Genomic DNA, 14,983 nt, shown 5'->3' with positions numbered 1-14,983 from the left:
CTCTGAAAGTTTGATGAAGATCTGTTCAGCCATCTTTGAATAAAACACAGACACAAGAACTGGACACACACACACACACACACAACTCGTGTTTATAGATATATTCAAAAATTGATCCAGACGTCTATTCTCTTTCAAACATTCAAACCGACAGAGGTAGTTATTTATCACAGCATCTGTATAATTTTCACCCTTTTACTCAACTCCGTTTCGCTGTTATTTGGTGGAGCAAAAAGTCAACTGAGCTTTATAGATATTTAGATATCTTTGAGAATGGAGATGAGATGATCTAAAAACCGCAATATTGCACTGTGCGCGTGGGTTACTCCATTTACTAATGAAGGGTTGATTTGTGAATGTCCAATAAATTGCAGTGTGGATTTGCTCAACAACATCGTTGTCCATTAACCTCAGTGTTGCCCAGGTAAAGAAGGAAATTGTAATACCATCTTCCGCCACTAGGTGGCGCTACACGGTTCACATTGACATAGTTTAATTTATATATGTCGGAAATTTACACACCCAGGCTAGGAATCGAACCCAGGTCCTCTGGAAAACCATACCAGTGAGTCAGCTATCTGGGCGACCCTGGCCAAGCTTGCTTGGAATTTTCCCACACATAGAATTGCCGCTCTCTTTCCATCAATGCTTCCGGGGCATTCGCTGCCAATCACACACATTTACAAAGAGAATGGATGACCCCACCGCCCCCCCCCCCCCACACACCCAGGTAAGGCCGCGACCACATCGCCTTTATGTTACCCGCCACATAACGTTGTATTTGTACCCCAAGTTTGGAGTTTGTAACTTAAAAGATATGGCTATACATAAGGAACAAAGACAGACAGACAGAAAGCCACACAGAGACAATGGCGTTTCCATACTGCATATAGTCACAAGGAATTATACAAGCTTTGTTGTGATTATTGTTGCATTTGTTAACATTAAACGTAGTTTAATTTTTACCCTCGCCTGAGGAGAGGGTATTGTATTTGAAGCCGTTTGTCTGTTTGTTTATCTGTTTGTTTATCTGTTTGTTTGTCTATTTGTTTGTCCGCACAGAATAAATATGATTTTCTCTGCAAACGTTGGTCAGATTTACAGGAAAATTTTCACCATAGCTGCGACTCCACCTGTATATTTTTAAACGATAATTATGACGTCATCGGGCACGTGGTTCGGCCGCCATCTTGGAAAAACCGAAAAACTTTGCACCTCCATATCTCTGAAAGCGCTGAATAGAACAAATTCAGACATAGCTCATTGTGAAGAACTCTCCATGGGGAATAAAATATGTTAATGATGATGTCATAGGTGCCTCCATTATGACGTCATAATTCGACAAGTACAAAACTTCATCCGATCAAGATGTAATTTATTGAACGTCATGAAGACATAAATTGGTGTAGAAAAAAATATAATGATGACGTGATCGGTCACGTGGTTCGGCCACCACCTTGGAAAAGCCGAAAACATTTGCACCTCTATATATCCGAAAGTTCTGAATAGAAAAATTGAGACATGGCTCATTGTAAAGAACTCTCCATGTGGAATAACATATGTTAGTGATGATGTGATAGGTGCCTCCATTATGACGTCATAATTCGACAAGTACAAAACATCATCGGATCAAGCTGAAATTTCTTGAGCATAATCTAGGGATAAATTGATAGAGAAAAAAATATATAATGATGACGTCATCGGTCACGTGGTTCGGTCACCATATTTGTTTTTAACACAAAAGCCTTAAACACCACTGAAAACACATCCTGGCGAGGGTCTGCAATCTCTGATTGCTCTTTCTTGTTCAACTTGCTTTCTCGACGAATGCTAACATCACCCCCTAATTTTGTAATATTCTTGCCTCGTTAAACATCAGGGAAAAACATTGTTAATCCATTCATCAGGTGACAATGCTTTTTTCCCTTGAGATGAAGAATATTCCATTTGCACTGTAATTTATCACCACTTACAATTAAGTTGTGTGTTTTGGCGAAAAAGTGAGACTCCCCTTCGGGGGGCCCCATCTCAAAAGTTTGTGAATCATGATTGGTCGTGTGAGACCCTTGTTGGACTTAACACCGTCTCTGAGCCCACCCCAAAATTAGTTTCTGACTTTCCCCCTCTCCAAGACCGCCCCTTGCATCACGTGATCTCCATTTGCATTATTATTTTTTAAAAACATTCCCACACCGGGAATCGAACCCGGGCCACCTGGGTGAAAACCAGGAATCCTAACCACTAGACCATATGGGATCAGTGATAGCAGAATGACTATGAGCCAGACTCGCAGCTCAGAAATGACGTCACAAATACAGTTCTTCCAAAATACCAAATGTTGATCAATAATGTGGTTGTTTTTAAATATAAACCAGTGTTTGAGCAAACTGAGTACTTTCAAACAAACTACTCACTTTCCCCTTTGTGGGAGAGTTATTGCGGAGTTATAAGTCCTCTATACGATTTACTTATTCAATACAAACGGTTGATGTACACACATCTCATGGTGCCCTTCGCGAAGGGCAGGTGAGCTATCACAGGTACCCTGGACAAAGTATACAAAATTCCTGCACAGATTGACTTTTGGATAGGCAAGCAATGGCAAACCCCCCACCCCCTCCCACCACAACCCATGCCAATTGAAACTGCTTCCACGCTCTTAGACATTGATATGGAGTGAATGGTGATGATGGTGAAAGCTCAAAGAGTTTGCTCGTACGCGATCACACAAACGTGTACAAGGTCTCTATCGTCGCCATTACCCAGCAATATACCTTTATATGATTTATAATGACGTTAGTGGTCAAGGATGAACCGATTTGGTATGTGGGATTTGAACCTGGATTTTTTTTCTATTTTTTTTCTTTGTATACAAGATCGAGGCTCGTGTAATATCTAACATTAATGACAAAAAAAAAAACTGACACATACGACGAAATAAAGGGAGCGGGATACAAGATGGGGGAGAGAGGAGGAAGCACACACTTACAACATTAGAGAGCAGGGACATCGGGAGATCTGTGGGAGGGAGAGGGATTGGGGGAGGAGGCATGCGAAGGGGGGCGGGGGGATGGGAGAAGTAAAAAAACACATGCACACAGCTAGGACGTCCAGGAAAAAAGTTGGTATTTCAGAAAAGTGTATCTGGGGTGAATTAACGGGGGTAGAGAAGATCAAGGTTTTGGATGGGGGACAAGAGATGGTGGTGAACAGCTGTTTTAAAGACCTGGAGGGAGGAGTGGGATTGAAGGGAGTGAGGGAGTTTGTTCCAGAGGTGGGAGAAAAGAGGAATGAAAGAGTGAAGGTGAGCAGAGAGCCTTGATTTTGGCATTGATGTAAACGCATCCCGACATTCCCCCTCTCCAAGACCGCCCCTTGCATTACGTGATCGTCATTTACATCTATCTATATAATTATAAAATTGAAATCTTGCGTGTTTGCATGTAACATTCTATCGGTCCGGGGGCGTGGCTTACCCCTTTGAGAGAGTAGTAATATCCACCATTTTATTAACTCGCATAGCTTTGAGGCCTGTTTTGTAGGCCCGTGGTGTCTTGCTCTCTCTCTCAGTTTTATTTCAAATCAAATTCGATATATCATTTCATTTTTCACAGTCGCTAACATAGTTTTAGACTCGGTTGAAAAAAAACGGGAAGAAAATCCGATGAAAGTTTCCATTTATAGAACGAAATGAATTCTGAAAGGCTTGTATCTTCAAGGCCATTGAGTCTGTTTCACGCCTTTATCTTCAATCTAAGTCGCCATCCGATTTCATTTTTATCGATGGTTTTAGACTCGGTAAAAGAAATAATTGAGAACATTCACGCACACACGGGAAATTGCAGAGATATATTTTAAAAATCGCGCCACGTTGAAATACGAAAATACACCGCCTAAAATAACAGGCATACAGTATATATCTTCGTCATTTCATACAACATTATTACCCGGAAGTAAAATATGTTTCAGGAAATTACCGAGAGATATTTCTTCGATTTTTTAAATTATTTATATGCGCATACACTTTAAATAGGTTTATTTGAAATCTTAAATTTTCACAATGTAATTTATTTGTCATTTGATGATCGGCAAAACGATAGCACAAACACAATACTATTTGCAGGAAGAATGTCTTATCAACCCTCCGACGGCGCTACGGACGCGGACGATTAACGAATCACACCTCAAGAATCACACCTCCTCAATCACACCTCACGAATCACAACGAATCACACCTGAGGGGTCACATCATTGGCTGAGGGGTAGCATGATTGGCTGAGGGGTGGCATCATTGGCTGAGGGGTAGCATCATTGGCTGAGGGGCGACATCATTGGCTGAGGGGCGACATCATTGGCTGAGGGGTAGCATCATTGGCTGAGGGGCGACATCATTGGCTGAGGGGTAGCATCATTGGCTGAGGTGCAGCATCATTGGCTGAGGGGCGACATCATTGGCTGAGGTGTAGCATCATTGGCTGAGGGGCGACATCATTGGCTGAGGGGTAGCATCATTGGCTGAGGGGTAGCATCATTGGCTGAGGGGTAGCATCATTGGCTGAGGGGTAGCATCTTTGGCTGAGGGGTGACATCATTGGCTGAGGGGCGACATCATTGGCTGAGGGGCGACATCATTGGCTGAGGGGTAGCATCATTGGCTGAGGGGCAACATCATTGGCTGAGGGGTAGCATCATTGGCTGAGGTGTAGCATCATTGGCTGAGGGGCGACATCATTGGCTGAGGGGTAGCATCATTGGCTGAGGGGCGACATCATTGGCTGAGGGGTAGCATCATTGGCTGAGGTGTAGCATCATTGGCTGAGGGGTAGCATCATTGGCTGAGGGGTAGCATCATTGGCTGAGGGGTAGCATCATTGGCTGAGGGGTCACATCATTGGCTGAGGAGTGACATCATTGGCTGAGGGGCGACATCATTGGCTGAGGGGCGACATCATTGGCTGAGGGGCGACATCATTGGCTGAGGGGCGGCATCATTGGCTGAGGGGCGGCATCATTGGCTGAGGTGCGGCATCATTGGCTGAGGGGCGACATCATTGGCTGAGGGGCGACATCATTGGCTGAGGGGCAACATCATTGGCTGAGGGGCGACATCATTGGCTGAGGGGCGACATCATTGGCTGAGGGGTAGCATCATTGGCTGAGGGGCGACATCATTGGCTGAGGTGTAGCATCATTGGCTGAGGGGTAGCATCATTGGCTGAGGGGTAGCATCATTGGCTGAGGGGTAGCATCATTGGCTGAGGGGTGGCATCATTGGATGAGGGGTAGCATCATTGGCTGAGGGGTAGCATCATTGGCTGAGGGGTAGCATCATTGGCTGAGGGGTAGCATCATTGGCTGAGGGGTAGCATCATTGGCTGAGGTGTAGCATCATTGGCTGAGTCCCGACATCATTGGCTGAGGGGCGGCATCATTGGCTGAGGAGCGACATCATTGGCTTAGGGGCGACATCATTGGCTGAGGGGCGACATCATTGGCTGAGGGGCGACATCATTGGCTGAGGGGCGACATCATTGGCTGAGGGGCGACATCATTGGCTGAGGGGCGACATCATTGGCTGAGGGGCGACATCATTGGCTGAGGGGCGACATCATTGGCTGAGGGGCGACATCATTGGCTGAGGGGCGGCATCATTGGCTGAGGGGTGGCATCATTGGCTGAGGGGCGACAGCATTGGCTGAGGGGCGACATCATTGGCTGAGGAGCGACATCATTGGCTGAGGGGTGACATCATTGGCTGAGGGGCGACATCATTGGCTGAGGGGTCTTCTCACTGCTCATTACTAAAAACTGCTCTTCTATGTGAGGATTGATAAATAAAAGCAATTAGAACCAGTAAATTTAGTTTTATATGGCATTTTGCCTCTCTATTAGAAAGTGTGAGAAAATTATATATCTTCACCATAGGTTGACCTTTGACCCCCACTGTAACCATGGTAACCCCTTAATTATATATAATAACATTGACCCAACGGGTCACGGGTCGTCTAGTTATATTTAAAAATGGGAAAAAAGTGTTGCACCCATTCTCAGCCAGAGCCTCGGGTTCAGATAGAAGTCAAGTACCAACAGACAATCATCTTTGAGCCGATTCAATGTGATGCTGCAAAACAAGGAAAATAATTAATTAAAGCTTATTTAAATTAAAAAAAATCATTCCCACACCGGGAATCGAACCCGGGCCACCTGGGTGAAAACCAGGAATCCTAACCACTAGACCATATGGGAGTAGTCATACCCAAATGACTATGAGCCAGACTTACAGCTCAGGAATGACGTCATAAGTACACTGCACAACTGAATGATGCTTCAGACATTTACACCAAAATACCGTAGGATGGTAAAGAATGTGGTTGTGGTTAAATATAAACCAGTGTTTGAGCAAAACCGAGTACTTTCAAACAAACTACTCACTTTCCTCTTTGTGGGGGAGTTATTGCGGAGTTATAAGTCCTCTATACGATTTGCTTATTCAACACAAACAGTCGATGTGCACATTCACTTCTTATTAACCTCACTCCCCCCAACCCCCCATTCCTCCTCCACCCATTCGCCTGCAACTCCCCCACCTACATACCTTTGTGAAAGTTCAGGTATCAATAAATTCGTGCCTTGAAAAAAACAGCTCTAAACGACCTGATCACCTGGAGGGACACGTACACACTCACCTCTGAGCTGTCTGGCCTGGGTTCGAATCCCAACCCAGTTATAAACTGCTGCTTGTTAATGGAACGCACTTCAGCACATGTGCTCGGCTGAGGACACCTTTCTGATTCTGCTGCTTCTGTAACGAAAAAGATTAACTCTGGGTGAATTTCAAACCATTTTCCCCTTTTGTTGAGCTAATGCTCGCGTTTCGGCACTGCTGTGGTACATTTGTTTCCTCCTCGGGACTCCTTGGGACTAGACAGAGGCCCTGATTTTCAATGCAATTACCGGGATTGCACGCCCATCATGCTGCATCTGCCGCTACCTTCTCTACCTCCCCATATCCCCAAGCTCTCTGTATTTTTCCACAGTTTTATATGGATCCAGTAGCATGTCCTGTAATAAGTTAATGTACGTGTACCGGGGCGGGTAGTGTATTCGGCAGTGTTAAGGGCAAAACGTATACGTGCTTGTGAATCTTACTTTTTTATTGGTTGTAACGATTTCTCCTGCCATTTTCTCAACATAGGCCAAGTTTTTAAAATCCTCAATTTTCATCCGATTGACTTGAAAATTAAACAGCTTTTGCACATTGAGTCACTAAATAGGGAAACCACCTATTTATGAGGTCAAAAGGTCAAGGGTCAACTCAAGGTCAAACTTCTAAAATCATTTTTCATCTGAGAAATCGTCACTTTTCATCCTGTTGACCCGAGCTTTGATCAAGATTGTAAATTTTAAGAAATAGACAATTTGCTGTATCAATGGAAAACTTTGGGGGGGGGGGGGGGGGCAGATTTTGCAAGTATTGTGCTCCGCATGACGTCTTCTTGTTTGTGTTTGTTTGTCAGCACAAGATAAATATGATTTTCTCTGCAACCGTTGGTCAGATTGACAGGAGATTTTGACAATAGGTGCAACTCCACCTGTATAATTTTCTAATGATAATTATGACGTCCTAGATCACGTGGTTCGGCCGCCATCTTGGAAAAACCGAGAAGATTGGCACCTCTATATCTCCAAAAGCGCTGAATAGAAAAAATTGAGACATGGCTCCTTGTAAAGAACTCTCCATGGGGAATACAATATGTTAATGATGATGTCATAGGTGCCTCCATTATGACGTCATAATTCGAAAAGTACAGAACCTGATCTGATTAAGATGAAATTTCTTGAGCACAATGTAGGGATAAATTGGTGGACCAAAAAAATAATGATGACGTTATTGGTCACGTGCTTCGGCCGCCATATTTGTTTCAACACAACGCCTTAATAAAAACACTGAAAACACATCCTGGCAAGAGTTTGCAATCTCTGATTGCTCTTTCTTATTATTTTGGCCCGGCATACATACAAAAAATATCTTCCATATAAAACACAATGTCAGTTTGTGTTTGTACAGATGTCTGTCCCCATTCATAAGGGTAGGTTTTAAAGGGCAATCTTTTAACATGAATGTGTGTTCACTGCGGTTTATTTTTTGAGGATAAAAAACTCAAAAACCATTTTCCATAAAAGAGTAATTATGTCTCTTCTATTGGAATTGTAGATGGTGGCTTGCAAATCAAGCCTCAAGGGCGGTGTTCAGAAGCATTTTTTTTTAATAACAATAAATACAAAGTGCAGGGAGGTGAAATTTGCTGCACTGATGTGTGACGCGTGCAGAGCAAAACGCGTGTTAATTTACATCCGTATGATGTCTAATAAACTGTAAAGACACTCTTCGAAGTCACGACGTCGACCGATATGCCTTCGCCCACATTATTACATCACTATAATTTAAATCCCTTCAGCTGTTCACACGTTATCACATTTTTTTTACCTGACATGACCTCTGACATTTGGCCTTTAACCCCAGGACCCCAAAATCTAATCAGTTAATATTTACATCATTATACACATCTGTACCAAGTTTGGATTAGATCACTTTAGCCGTTCTCAAGTTATAGACCTATTACAGACTTTGACTTTGACCTTTGACCTTTGACCCCAAATTCTAATCAATTAATCTTTACATCATTCTACATACCTGTAACAAGTTTGAATTAGATCACTCCAGGCATTCTGAAGTTATAGACCTATAACAGACTTTGACCATTGACCCCAAATTCTAATCAATTAATCATTACATCATTCTACATACCTGTACAAAGTTTGAATTAAATCACTTCAGCCGTTCTCAAGTTATAGACCTATTACAGACTTTGACGTTTGACCTTTGCCCCCAAAACCTAATCAGTTAATCTTTACATCATTATACACACCTGTACCAAGTTTGAATTAGATCACTTCAACTGTTCTCAAATTATAGACCTATTACAGACTTTTACCTTTGGCCTTTGATCTCTTGACCCCAAAATCTAAAGAGTTCATCTTTACATCATTGAACATAATTGTACCAATTTTGGTCAGAATCCCATCACTGGTTCACAAGTTATGGCGGTAACAGGAGTTGTACCTAACATGACATCTGACCTTTGGCCTTTGACCTCGTGACACCAAAATCGAATCAGTTCATATTTACCTCATTATACACAGCTGCATCAAGTTTGATTAAGATTCCTTCGGCCCTTCTCAAGTTATCGTGGTAACAAAAACCTATCACGGACGGACGGATGGACGGACAGCCAGACGGACAACCTGAAAACATAATGCCTCCGGCGACTTCATCAACGGAGGCACAATAAAAAAAAGATATAAACACACCTGACACTAGGCTGAGGCTTCAGGCTTTGGCATGCTCACGAGGCTGCACCATCAAATAAACTGTTCCAACCCATAATTTTTGACAGGGGTTTTACTGGTATATTTATTACGGCCCTCATAACACATACATGATGCAGCTCCCACTCCCACCCAACACCTCACCTCAAATGAACTACAACTGGAGGCAATCCGGGGTTCGGTGACGATCCTGAAAAATACACTTGAAACAAAACTCTGAAAAGGTTGAACAGCTTAGTCCATGAACTGTGACCCCTTACCAAACCAGAGATGGATACTTTGGATCCTGGGAAGACTCCGTTCCACCTCCTGAGACCCACAAATGGAGATAACAACCAATGACACACACACACACACACACACACACATATATATATATATATATATATATATATATATTGTCCTGTCCGTGGCTGGCTACCACAGAGTCGAGGACGGATAAGCCGACCCAGGTTTAACTCCCGAGGCGATCTCCAATTATGGCTGTTATTGTGCGCACAGGACCGAAGAACCACGAAGCGTTTATTTTCTCCAACACATGGGTTTGTTCTGAACCCAACCAATAATAACACAACAAAAACGTAACAATAATCATTTACAGTAAAATAAGGTGTGGAATGAGAAGGAATAAAATAAGTACTGAATGTGTTCTTGCTTGAGTGGTGTATGTTGTGAGGGTAGGTGGTTGGTTGGTTAGGTGTGTTTTTTTTTGTGAGTGAGTGGGTGAGTGTCTGTGGATTCTGGGAGTGGAGGTGGTTTTGTTGTTGTAGTCTGTGTTCTCACTGGCTGGGGGTGGAGGTATGTACGCATCCAGATGTAGATGCTGCATGTGGACATTGTGGAGGCATATGTGTGCCGTATCAAGTATCAAGGTTGACCTTGACCGTATCAAGGTTGAAGGGCCAAAACGGAATGATGCTGAGGACCACGACTGAGGACCCGGTCAGTGCAGCACACTTGTGACCACATGTATTTTCAAATGATATATATATATATATATATATATATATATATATATATATATATATATATATATATATATATATATATATATATATATATATATATTGTTGCGGATATGGGATTTGCATCCATCCATATCCGCTTGTAAATATTCCCCTATTTCCTCAATACTTCCCAACTATCCCCAATCCCCCATTCCCTAGTCCCATTTTCTGTAAACAACACTCTGTAGACCCGACCTCCCCCTATTTCCCCCATTAAATGTCGTGCCCAGGTTCACCGCATCTCATGTAAGACAACTATAGGACATCTTGCTAGTTATTCTTAGTCTATGTCAGTTAAGGACTCGTTTCCATTAATTCTGACCCTTCGTTGCACCAGAATGTGATTGTATGGCACCGTTAGGAAGTTTAGGACCTCCCAATACCTCCCCGCAGCTCTTCCTCACGGTTCAGCAACAACAACAACAACAACAACAGCAACGGCGGCGGCGTGCACAGGGAGTGCGCGTCCTCACTCCAGCTTGGTTGGTAGGGGGTGTTGGGAGAGCATGAGGCCTTCCCAGCGAGCCGCCATCGAACATGTGCTCGACGGGGTTACCAAATAGGGGCTCCCTGTCAGCTCCTCATCAAGGGCGGAGCCCGGTAACCCCCGCACCCAATGGGAGCGGCGGACCGGTCCCATCTGGGGCGGAGCCAACCAGCCGAGGGCGTGTCACTCCCCGCTGAGCATGCGCAGGAAGAGGGAGGTGACGTCAGATGCGCGCTGAGCTTGAAGCAAGAGAGACGTCCCTTCCGAGCGCAGTGAGACCTCCCTGCATCTCTTGGACCATGCTTGATCCTGTCCCCGACCCAAGGTGCACCTTGTGCTATCGACTACCTGTCCCTTCCTGCCATCAATCCCTGTGTAAGTCAGCCTTGTCCCGTTTGTCTGTGGTCTGTCTGGGATAAAATAAGATTGTATTTAAGTGCCTATCTCTTCTGTGTCTTTACCTCACTACCTTGTAATCTATCCCTTTTCTCCACCACTGTAATTATATCCTCCTCCGGAGGTCTTGAGAACTGTACCCCTTGCGTCGTTTCATCTATCCCAGTCGTTGTGTCCTTTCCATCATTGATTTAGCATAGCGCGATTTGGTCAACGTCTGGGTGGAATCGGAGTCTAGTCGGGGAATAACTGTTAGGTCGCGGTAATACACCACCGCTCGGTCGAAATAACATCTAACCGCGATCCGTAACAATATATCTATATATATATATATATATATATATATATATATATATATATATATATATATATATATATATATATATATGGTATCTGTAATCTGGTTCTCCAACCTAATGAGCGGACAACATGACGTCATCGCCATGCACGTCCGCCTTGCCTGCAAAGTTCCAGAGGAACCATCTAGCAGTGCGTCATTACGGATTATAAATACAGATACTGTCACAAGTGCATGCAAAACTCACAGTTACCGACCTGGTTTCGCCCTTGTTGGAGCTTCATCAGGGCAACGCAGTGAGGCTTTCCATACACTTGTAACTCTGTGACCCTTTCGGTTTTTATATCAGTCACTATGGCGGACGGACGTGCATGACGATGACGTCATGTTGTCCGCTCATTAGGTTGGAGAACCAGATTACAGATACCATTATTAGTAACTCCCAACCGCAACCAGGTCGACTCCATATGATGAGTGGATACCAGAGATAACGTCACCGCGTGGCAGGCGGTGCGTATCGCTCCCAGCAAGGTGCAGCGGCAGCTGTATGGGACACCTTGCTGGCGGTTCTCCACTGATGATATGAAGGTCGCATAGTGACTGATATAAAAACCGAAAGGGTCACAGAGTTACAAGTGTATGGAAAGCCTCACTGCGTTGCCCTGATGAAGCCCCAACAAGGGCGAAACCAGGTCGGTAACTGTGAGTTTTGCATGCACGTGTGACAGTATCTGAATTTATAATCCATAATGACGCACTGCTAGATGGTTCCTCTGGAACTTTGCAGGCAAGGCGGACGTGCATGGCGATGACGTCATGTTGTCCGCTCATTAGGTTGGAGAACCAGATTACAGATACCATTATTAGTAACTCCCAACCGCAACCAGGTCGACTCCATATGATGAGTGGATACCAGAGATAACGTCACCGCGTGGCAGGCGGTGCGTATCGCTCCCAGCAAGGTGCAGCAGCAGCTGTATGGGACACCTTGCTGGCGGTTCTCCACTGATGATATGAAGGTCGCATAGTGACTGATATATATATATATATATATATATATATATATATATATATATATATCGTATAACCCTCTCCTGAACGGTGCTTCTCCACTACTTTATGTCTGACTTCTTCTTTGGAAAGCTTGTTCTTCATATTTGTCTTATTGGTTGACCAAGTGAGTTGCACCATAAAACTCCTTAGGTAAGTGAGGGAGCTTAATTTACAATTAAAACACTGATTACATAGAGGTGAAACCTATTACACTTATTTTGGTACCTTTAAAACAAATAATTGGCACCTTAAGTGATTTCGGGTTAATTATGCAAAGGGATGAATACTTATGAAACTGCGAATCATCTGAATTTCTCTGTTAATCTAACTTATTCACATTTTATCTGCTTTTTATTTTTAGTTTTATGACCTTTGAGTAGTTTGTGAAGACAATATATGTTAAACTTGATTTGAAAGCATCATTAAATAAGCTCGGGTGGTATCAAAATAGAAATACTTTGGAGGGGGGTGAATACTTTTGCAGGCCTCTGTATATATTTCCAGCTGATTGGCAGGGTCTGAAAGCTGCCCTTTCATGTCAAGACTGGTCCTTCATTTCCACCTCTGTTGATATTAGCACTGCCTGGGATTGCTTCCACATAACCTTGCTTCCTTTATCTACATATTATGTATGCCCACTCGTCCGCAGACGTCATACCAATCATGTCGCCCATGGTACACAGAACCCTGTGGTGAACCAGTTGCCTGAAAAACTTTCCTTCTCTTCTCAGTGGGCAAATCCAACTGGTCAACCTCAGATCATTCCACAAAGCCAGGAGCAAGTGTGTGTCCAATCTCAGGAGAGCCATAAACCAACACCTGGCCAACCTCAAGGCTGAACTCTCAAACATTTCTCCTTCTTCAAATACCTGGTGCACCCTGTCAGGATTGTCTCTGGTGTACGGCCCCCATCCATCCCTTTCATCACTACAATTTGCACCACAGCTGACCCTGCTCATTAGAAGGTCGAATGCCTGAGTAAATGAGTTATGTGTTTGCTCCCAAATATTGTGTACCTCACCCATCACTCCCGAAACCAACCATTCCCAACTCCGCCTGGATACTGTATCTTTCCCATTTTATTTGACAAGGTGGAAAGGTTTCTGGCAAACATCGACAATGATTATGTGACAGGTACATACGGCAAGCAAACTCTGCTGCTCTTGCTCATCCTCTTTCTGCTCTGTTCACTCAACCAAAGGTGGACGGAGGTTGTGTTTTCACACCTGTCTTTGTTTTTCTGTCTGTCTGTGAACAGGATATCTCAAAAAGTTGTGAACAGATTCGGACGAAAGTTGTTGCAGAGATGTGACACAATGATGTGACACAATGGGTATGTGACACAGACCAAATGATTGGATTTTGGTGAAGATCCGGATCCGAATCTGGATCCGAGAATCTTTTTAAGTGATTCTTCACTTTTGAGTAATTGGGCAAAAAGGGATATATAGCACGATGTCTAAAAAAGCTGTGAAAGACTTATGAATAAACTTGGTGGATGAGTTGGTTAGGTGAAAAGAACAAGTCGATTCGATTTTGGTTCAGGTCGGATATCCAGATCTGACCTATCAGTGGATACAAAACATAAACTGTTAAACTGTTCAGCCTGGCGGAGGAATGCGCTCTACCATGTCCTAGTTCTGCCCTTTATTTGCTACTTCTACTCTCCCAACAAAATATGGAAGCTCTCAATCTCAGACATGAGATCAGGACTATCTGTCTGTACACACTGTCTCTCTGAAAGAACCATATGGCAAACCATCTCATCAACTTGACAAACAAGCTACTTGAAGAGGTTAAGTCACTCAAACTTTTGTGCCTCACCATCTGCCATGATTTTTCTTGAGCAGACCATATTTCTAAGATGGCCTCCATCCTCCATTGCGCATGGTCTTTCCTTCGCCGATCTGAACTTCTGACAGGCTTTAATTCGCAGCATGATGGAATATATTTTCCCCTCTGTGCTGGCTCACTCTCCTCACATATTGCCCAGCTTCCCACCTGTGAAACCAACTTACGCATCCTCTTCAATCTCATTCTTCTCTACACGTATTCAAGACAGGTGTTCAACACAATCTCAGATTGTCCCCAATCCAAAACCATAATATTCTGTACCCTCGCTAACCCCCGTATCCCTCACGCTCACCCCAATCCCTCCTTCTTCCAAATTTCCAGATTTCCCTCCTGAGAGTTTTCTTCTGCATCCATCTTTGTCCCCACATGCATTCTCTGCTGCCCCACTTTCCTCACCGCACCCATTTTTTGTCCGCCTCCGTCTGTTTTGGCCTTCGGCTCTGCTGTTGGTGTTTCCCCTGTCTGCTGTTCCTTTTGTCCTGTTGTGACCTGGTCTGT

The 14,983-nt window shown here is 43.8% G+C and overlaps 2 non-coding genes across 2 annotated transcripts; both read right to left on the bottom strand.

Moving 5' to 3' along the window:
* Positions 1-2,184: 2,184 nt before the first annotated feature.
* TRNAE-UUC (transfer RNA glutamic acid (anticodon UUC)) lies at positions 2,185-2,256 on the bottom strand. Its single transcript has one exon. It is a non-coding gene; the product is annotated as a tRNA-Glu (tRNA).
* Positions 2,257-6,174: 3,918 nt separating this feature from the next.
* On the bottom strand, positions 6,175-6,246 carry TRNAE-UUC (transfer RNA glutamic acid (anticodon UUC)). The gene has a single exon. It is a non-coding gene; the product is annotated as a tRNA-Glu (tRNA).
* Between the last annotated feature and the right edge of the window lie 8,737 nt (positions 6,247-14,983).

This window comes from Myxine glutinosa, chromosome 4 (assembly GCF_964187855.1).
Source record: "Myxine glutinosa chromosome 4, kmMyxGlut1.1, whole genome shotgun sequence".
Classification (NCBI taxonomy): Eukaryota; Metazoa; Chordata; class Myxini; order Myxiniformes; family Myxinidae; genus Myxine; species Myxine glutinosa.
Note: the sequence above shows the minus strand (reverse complement) of the source record. Positions and strands in the feature narration are given on the sequence as shown.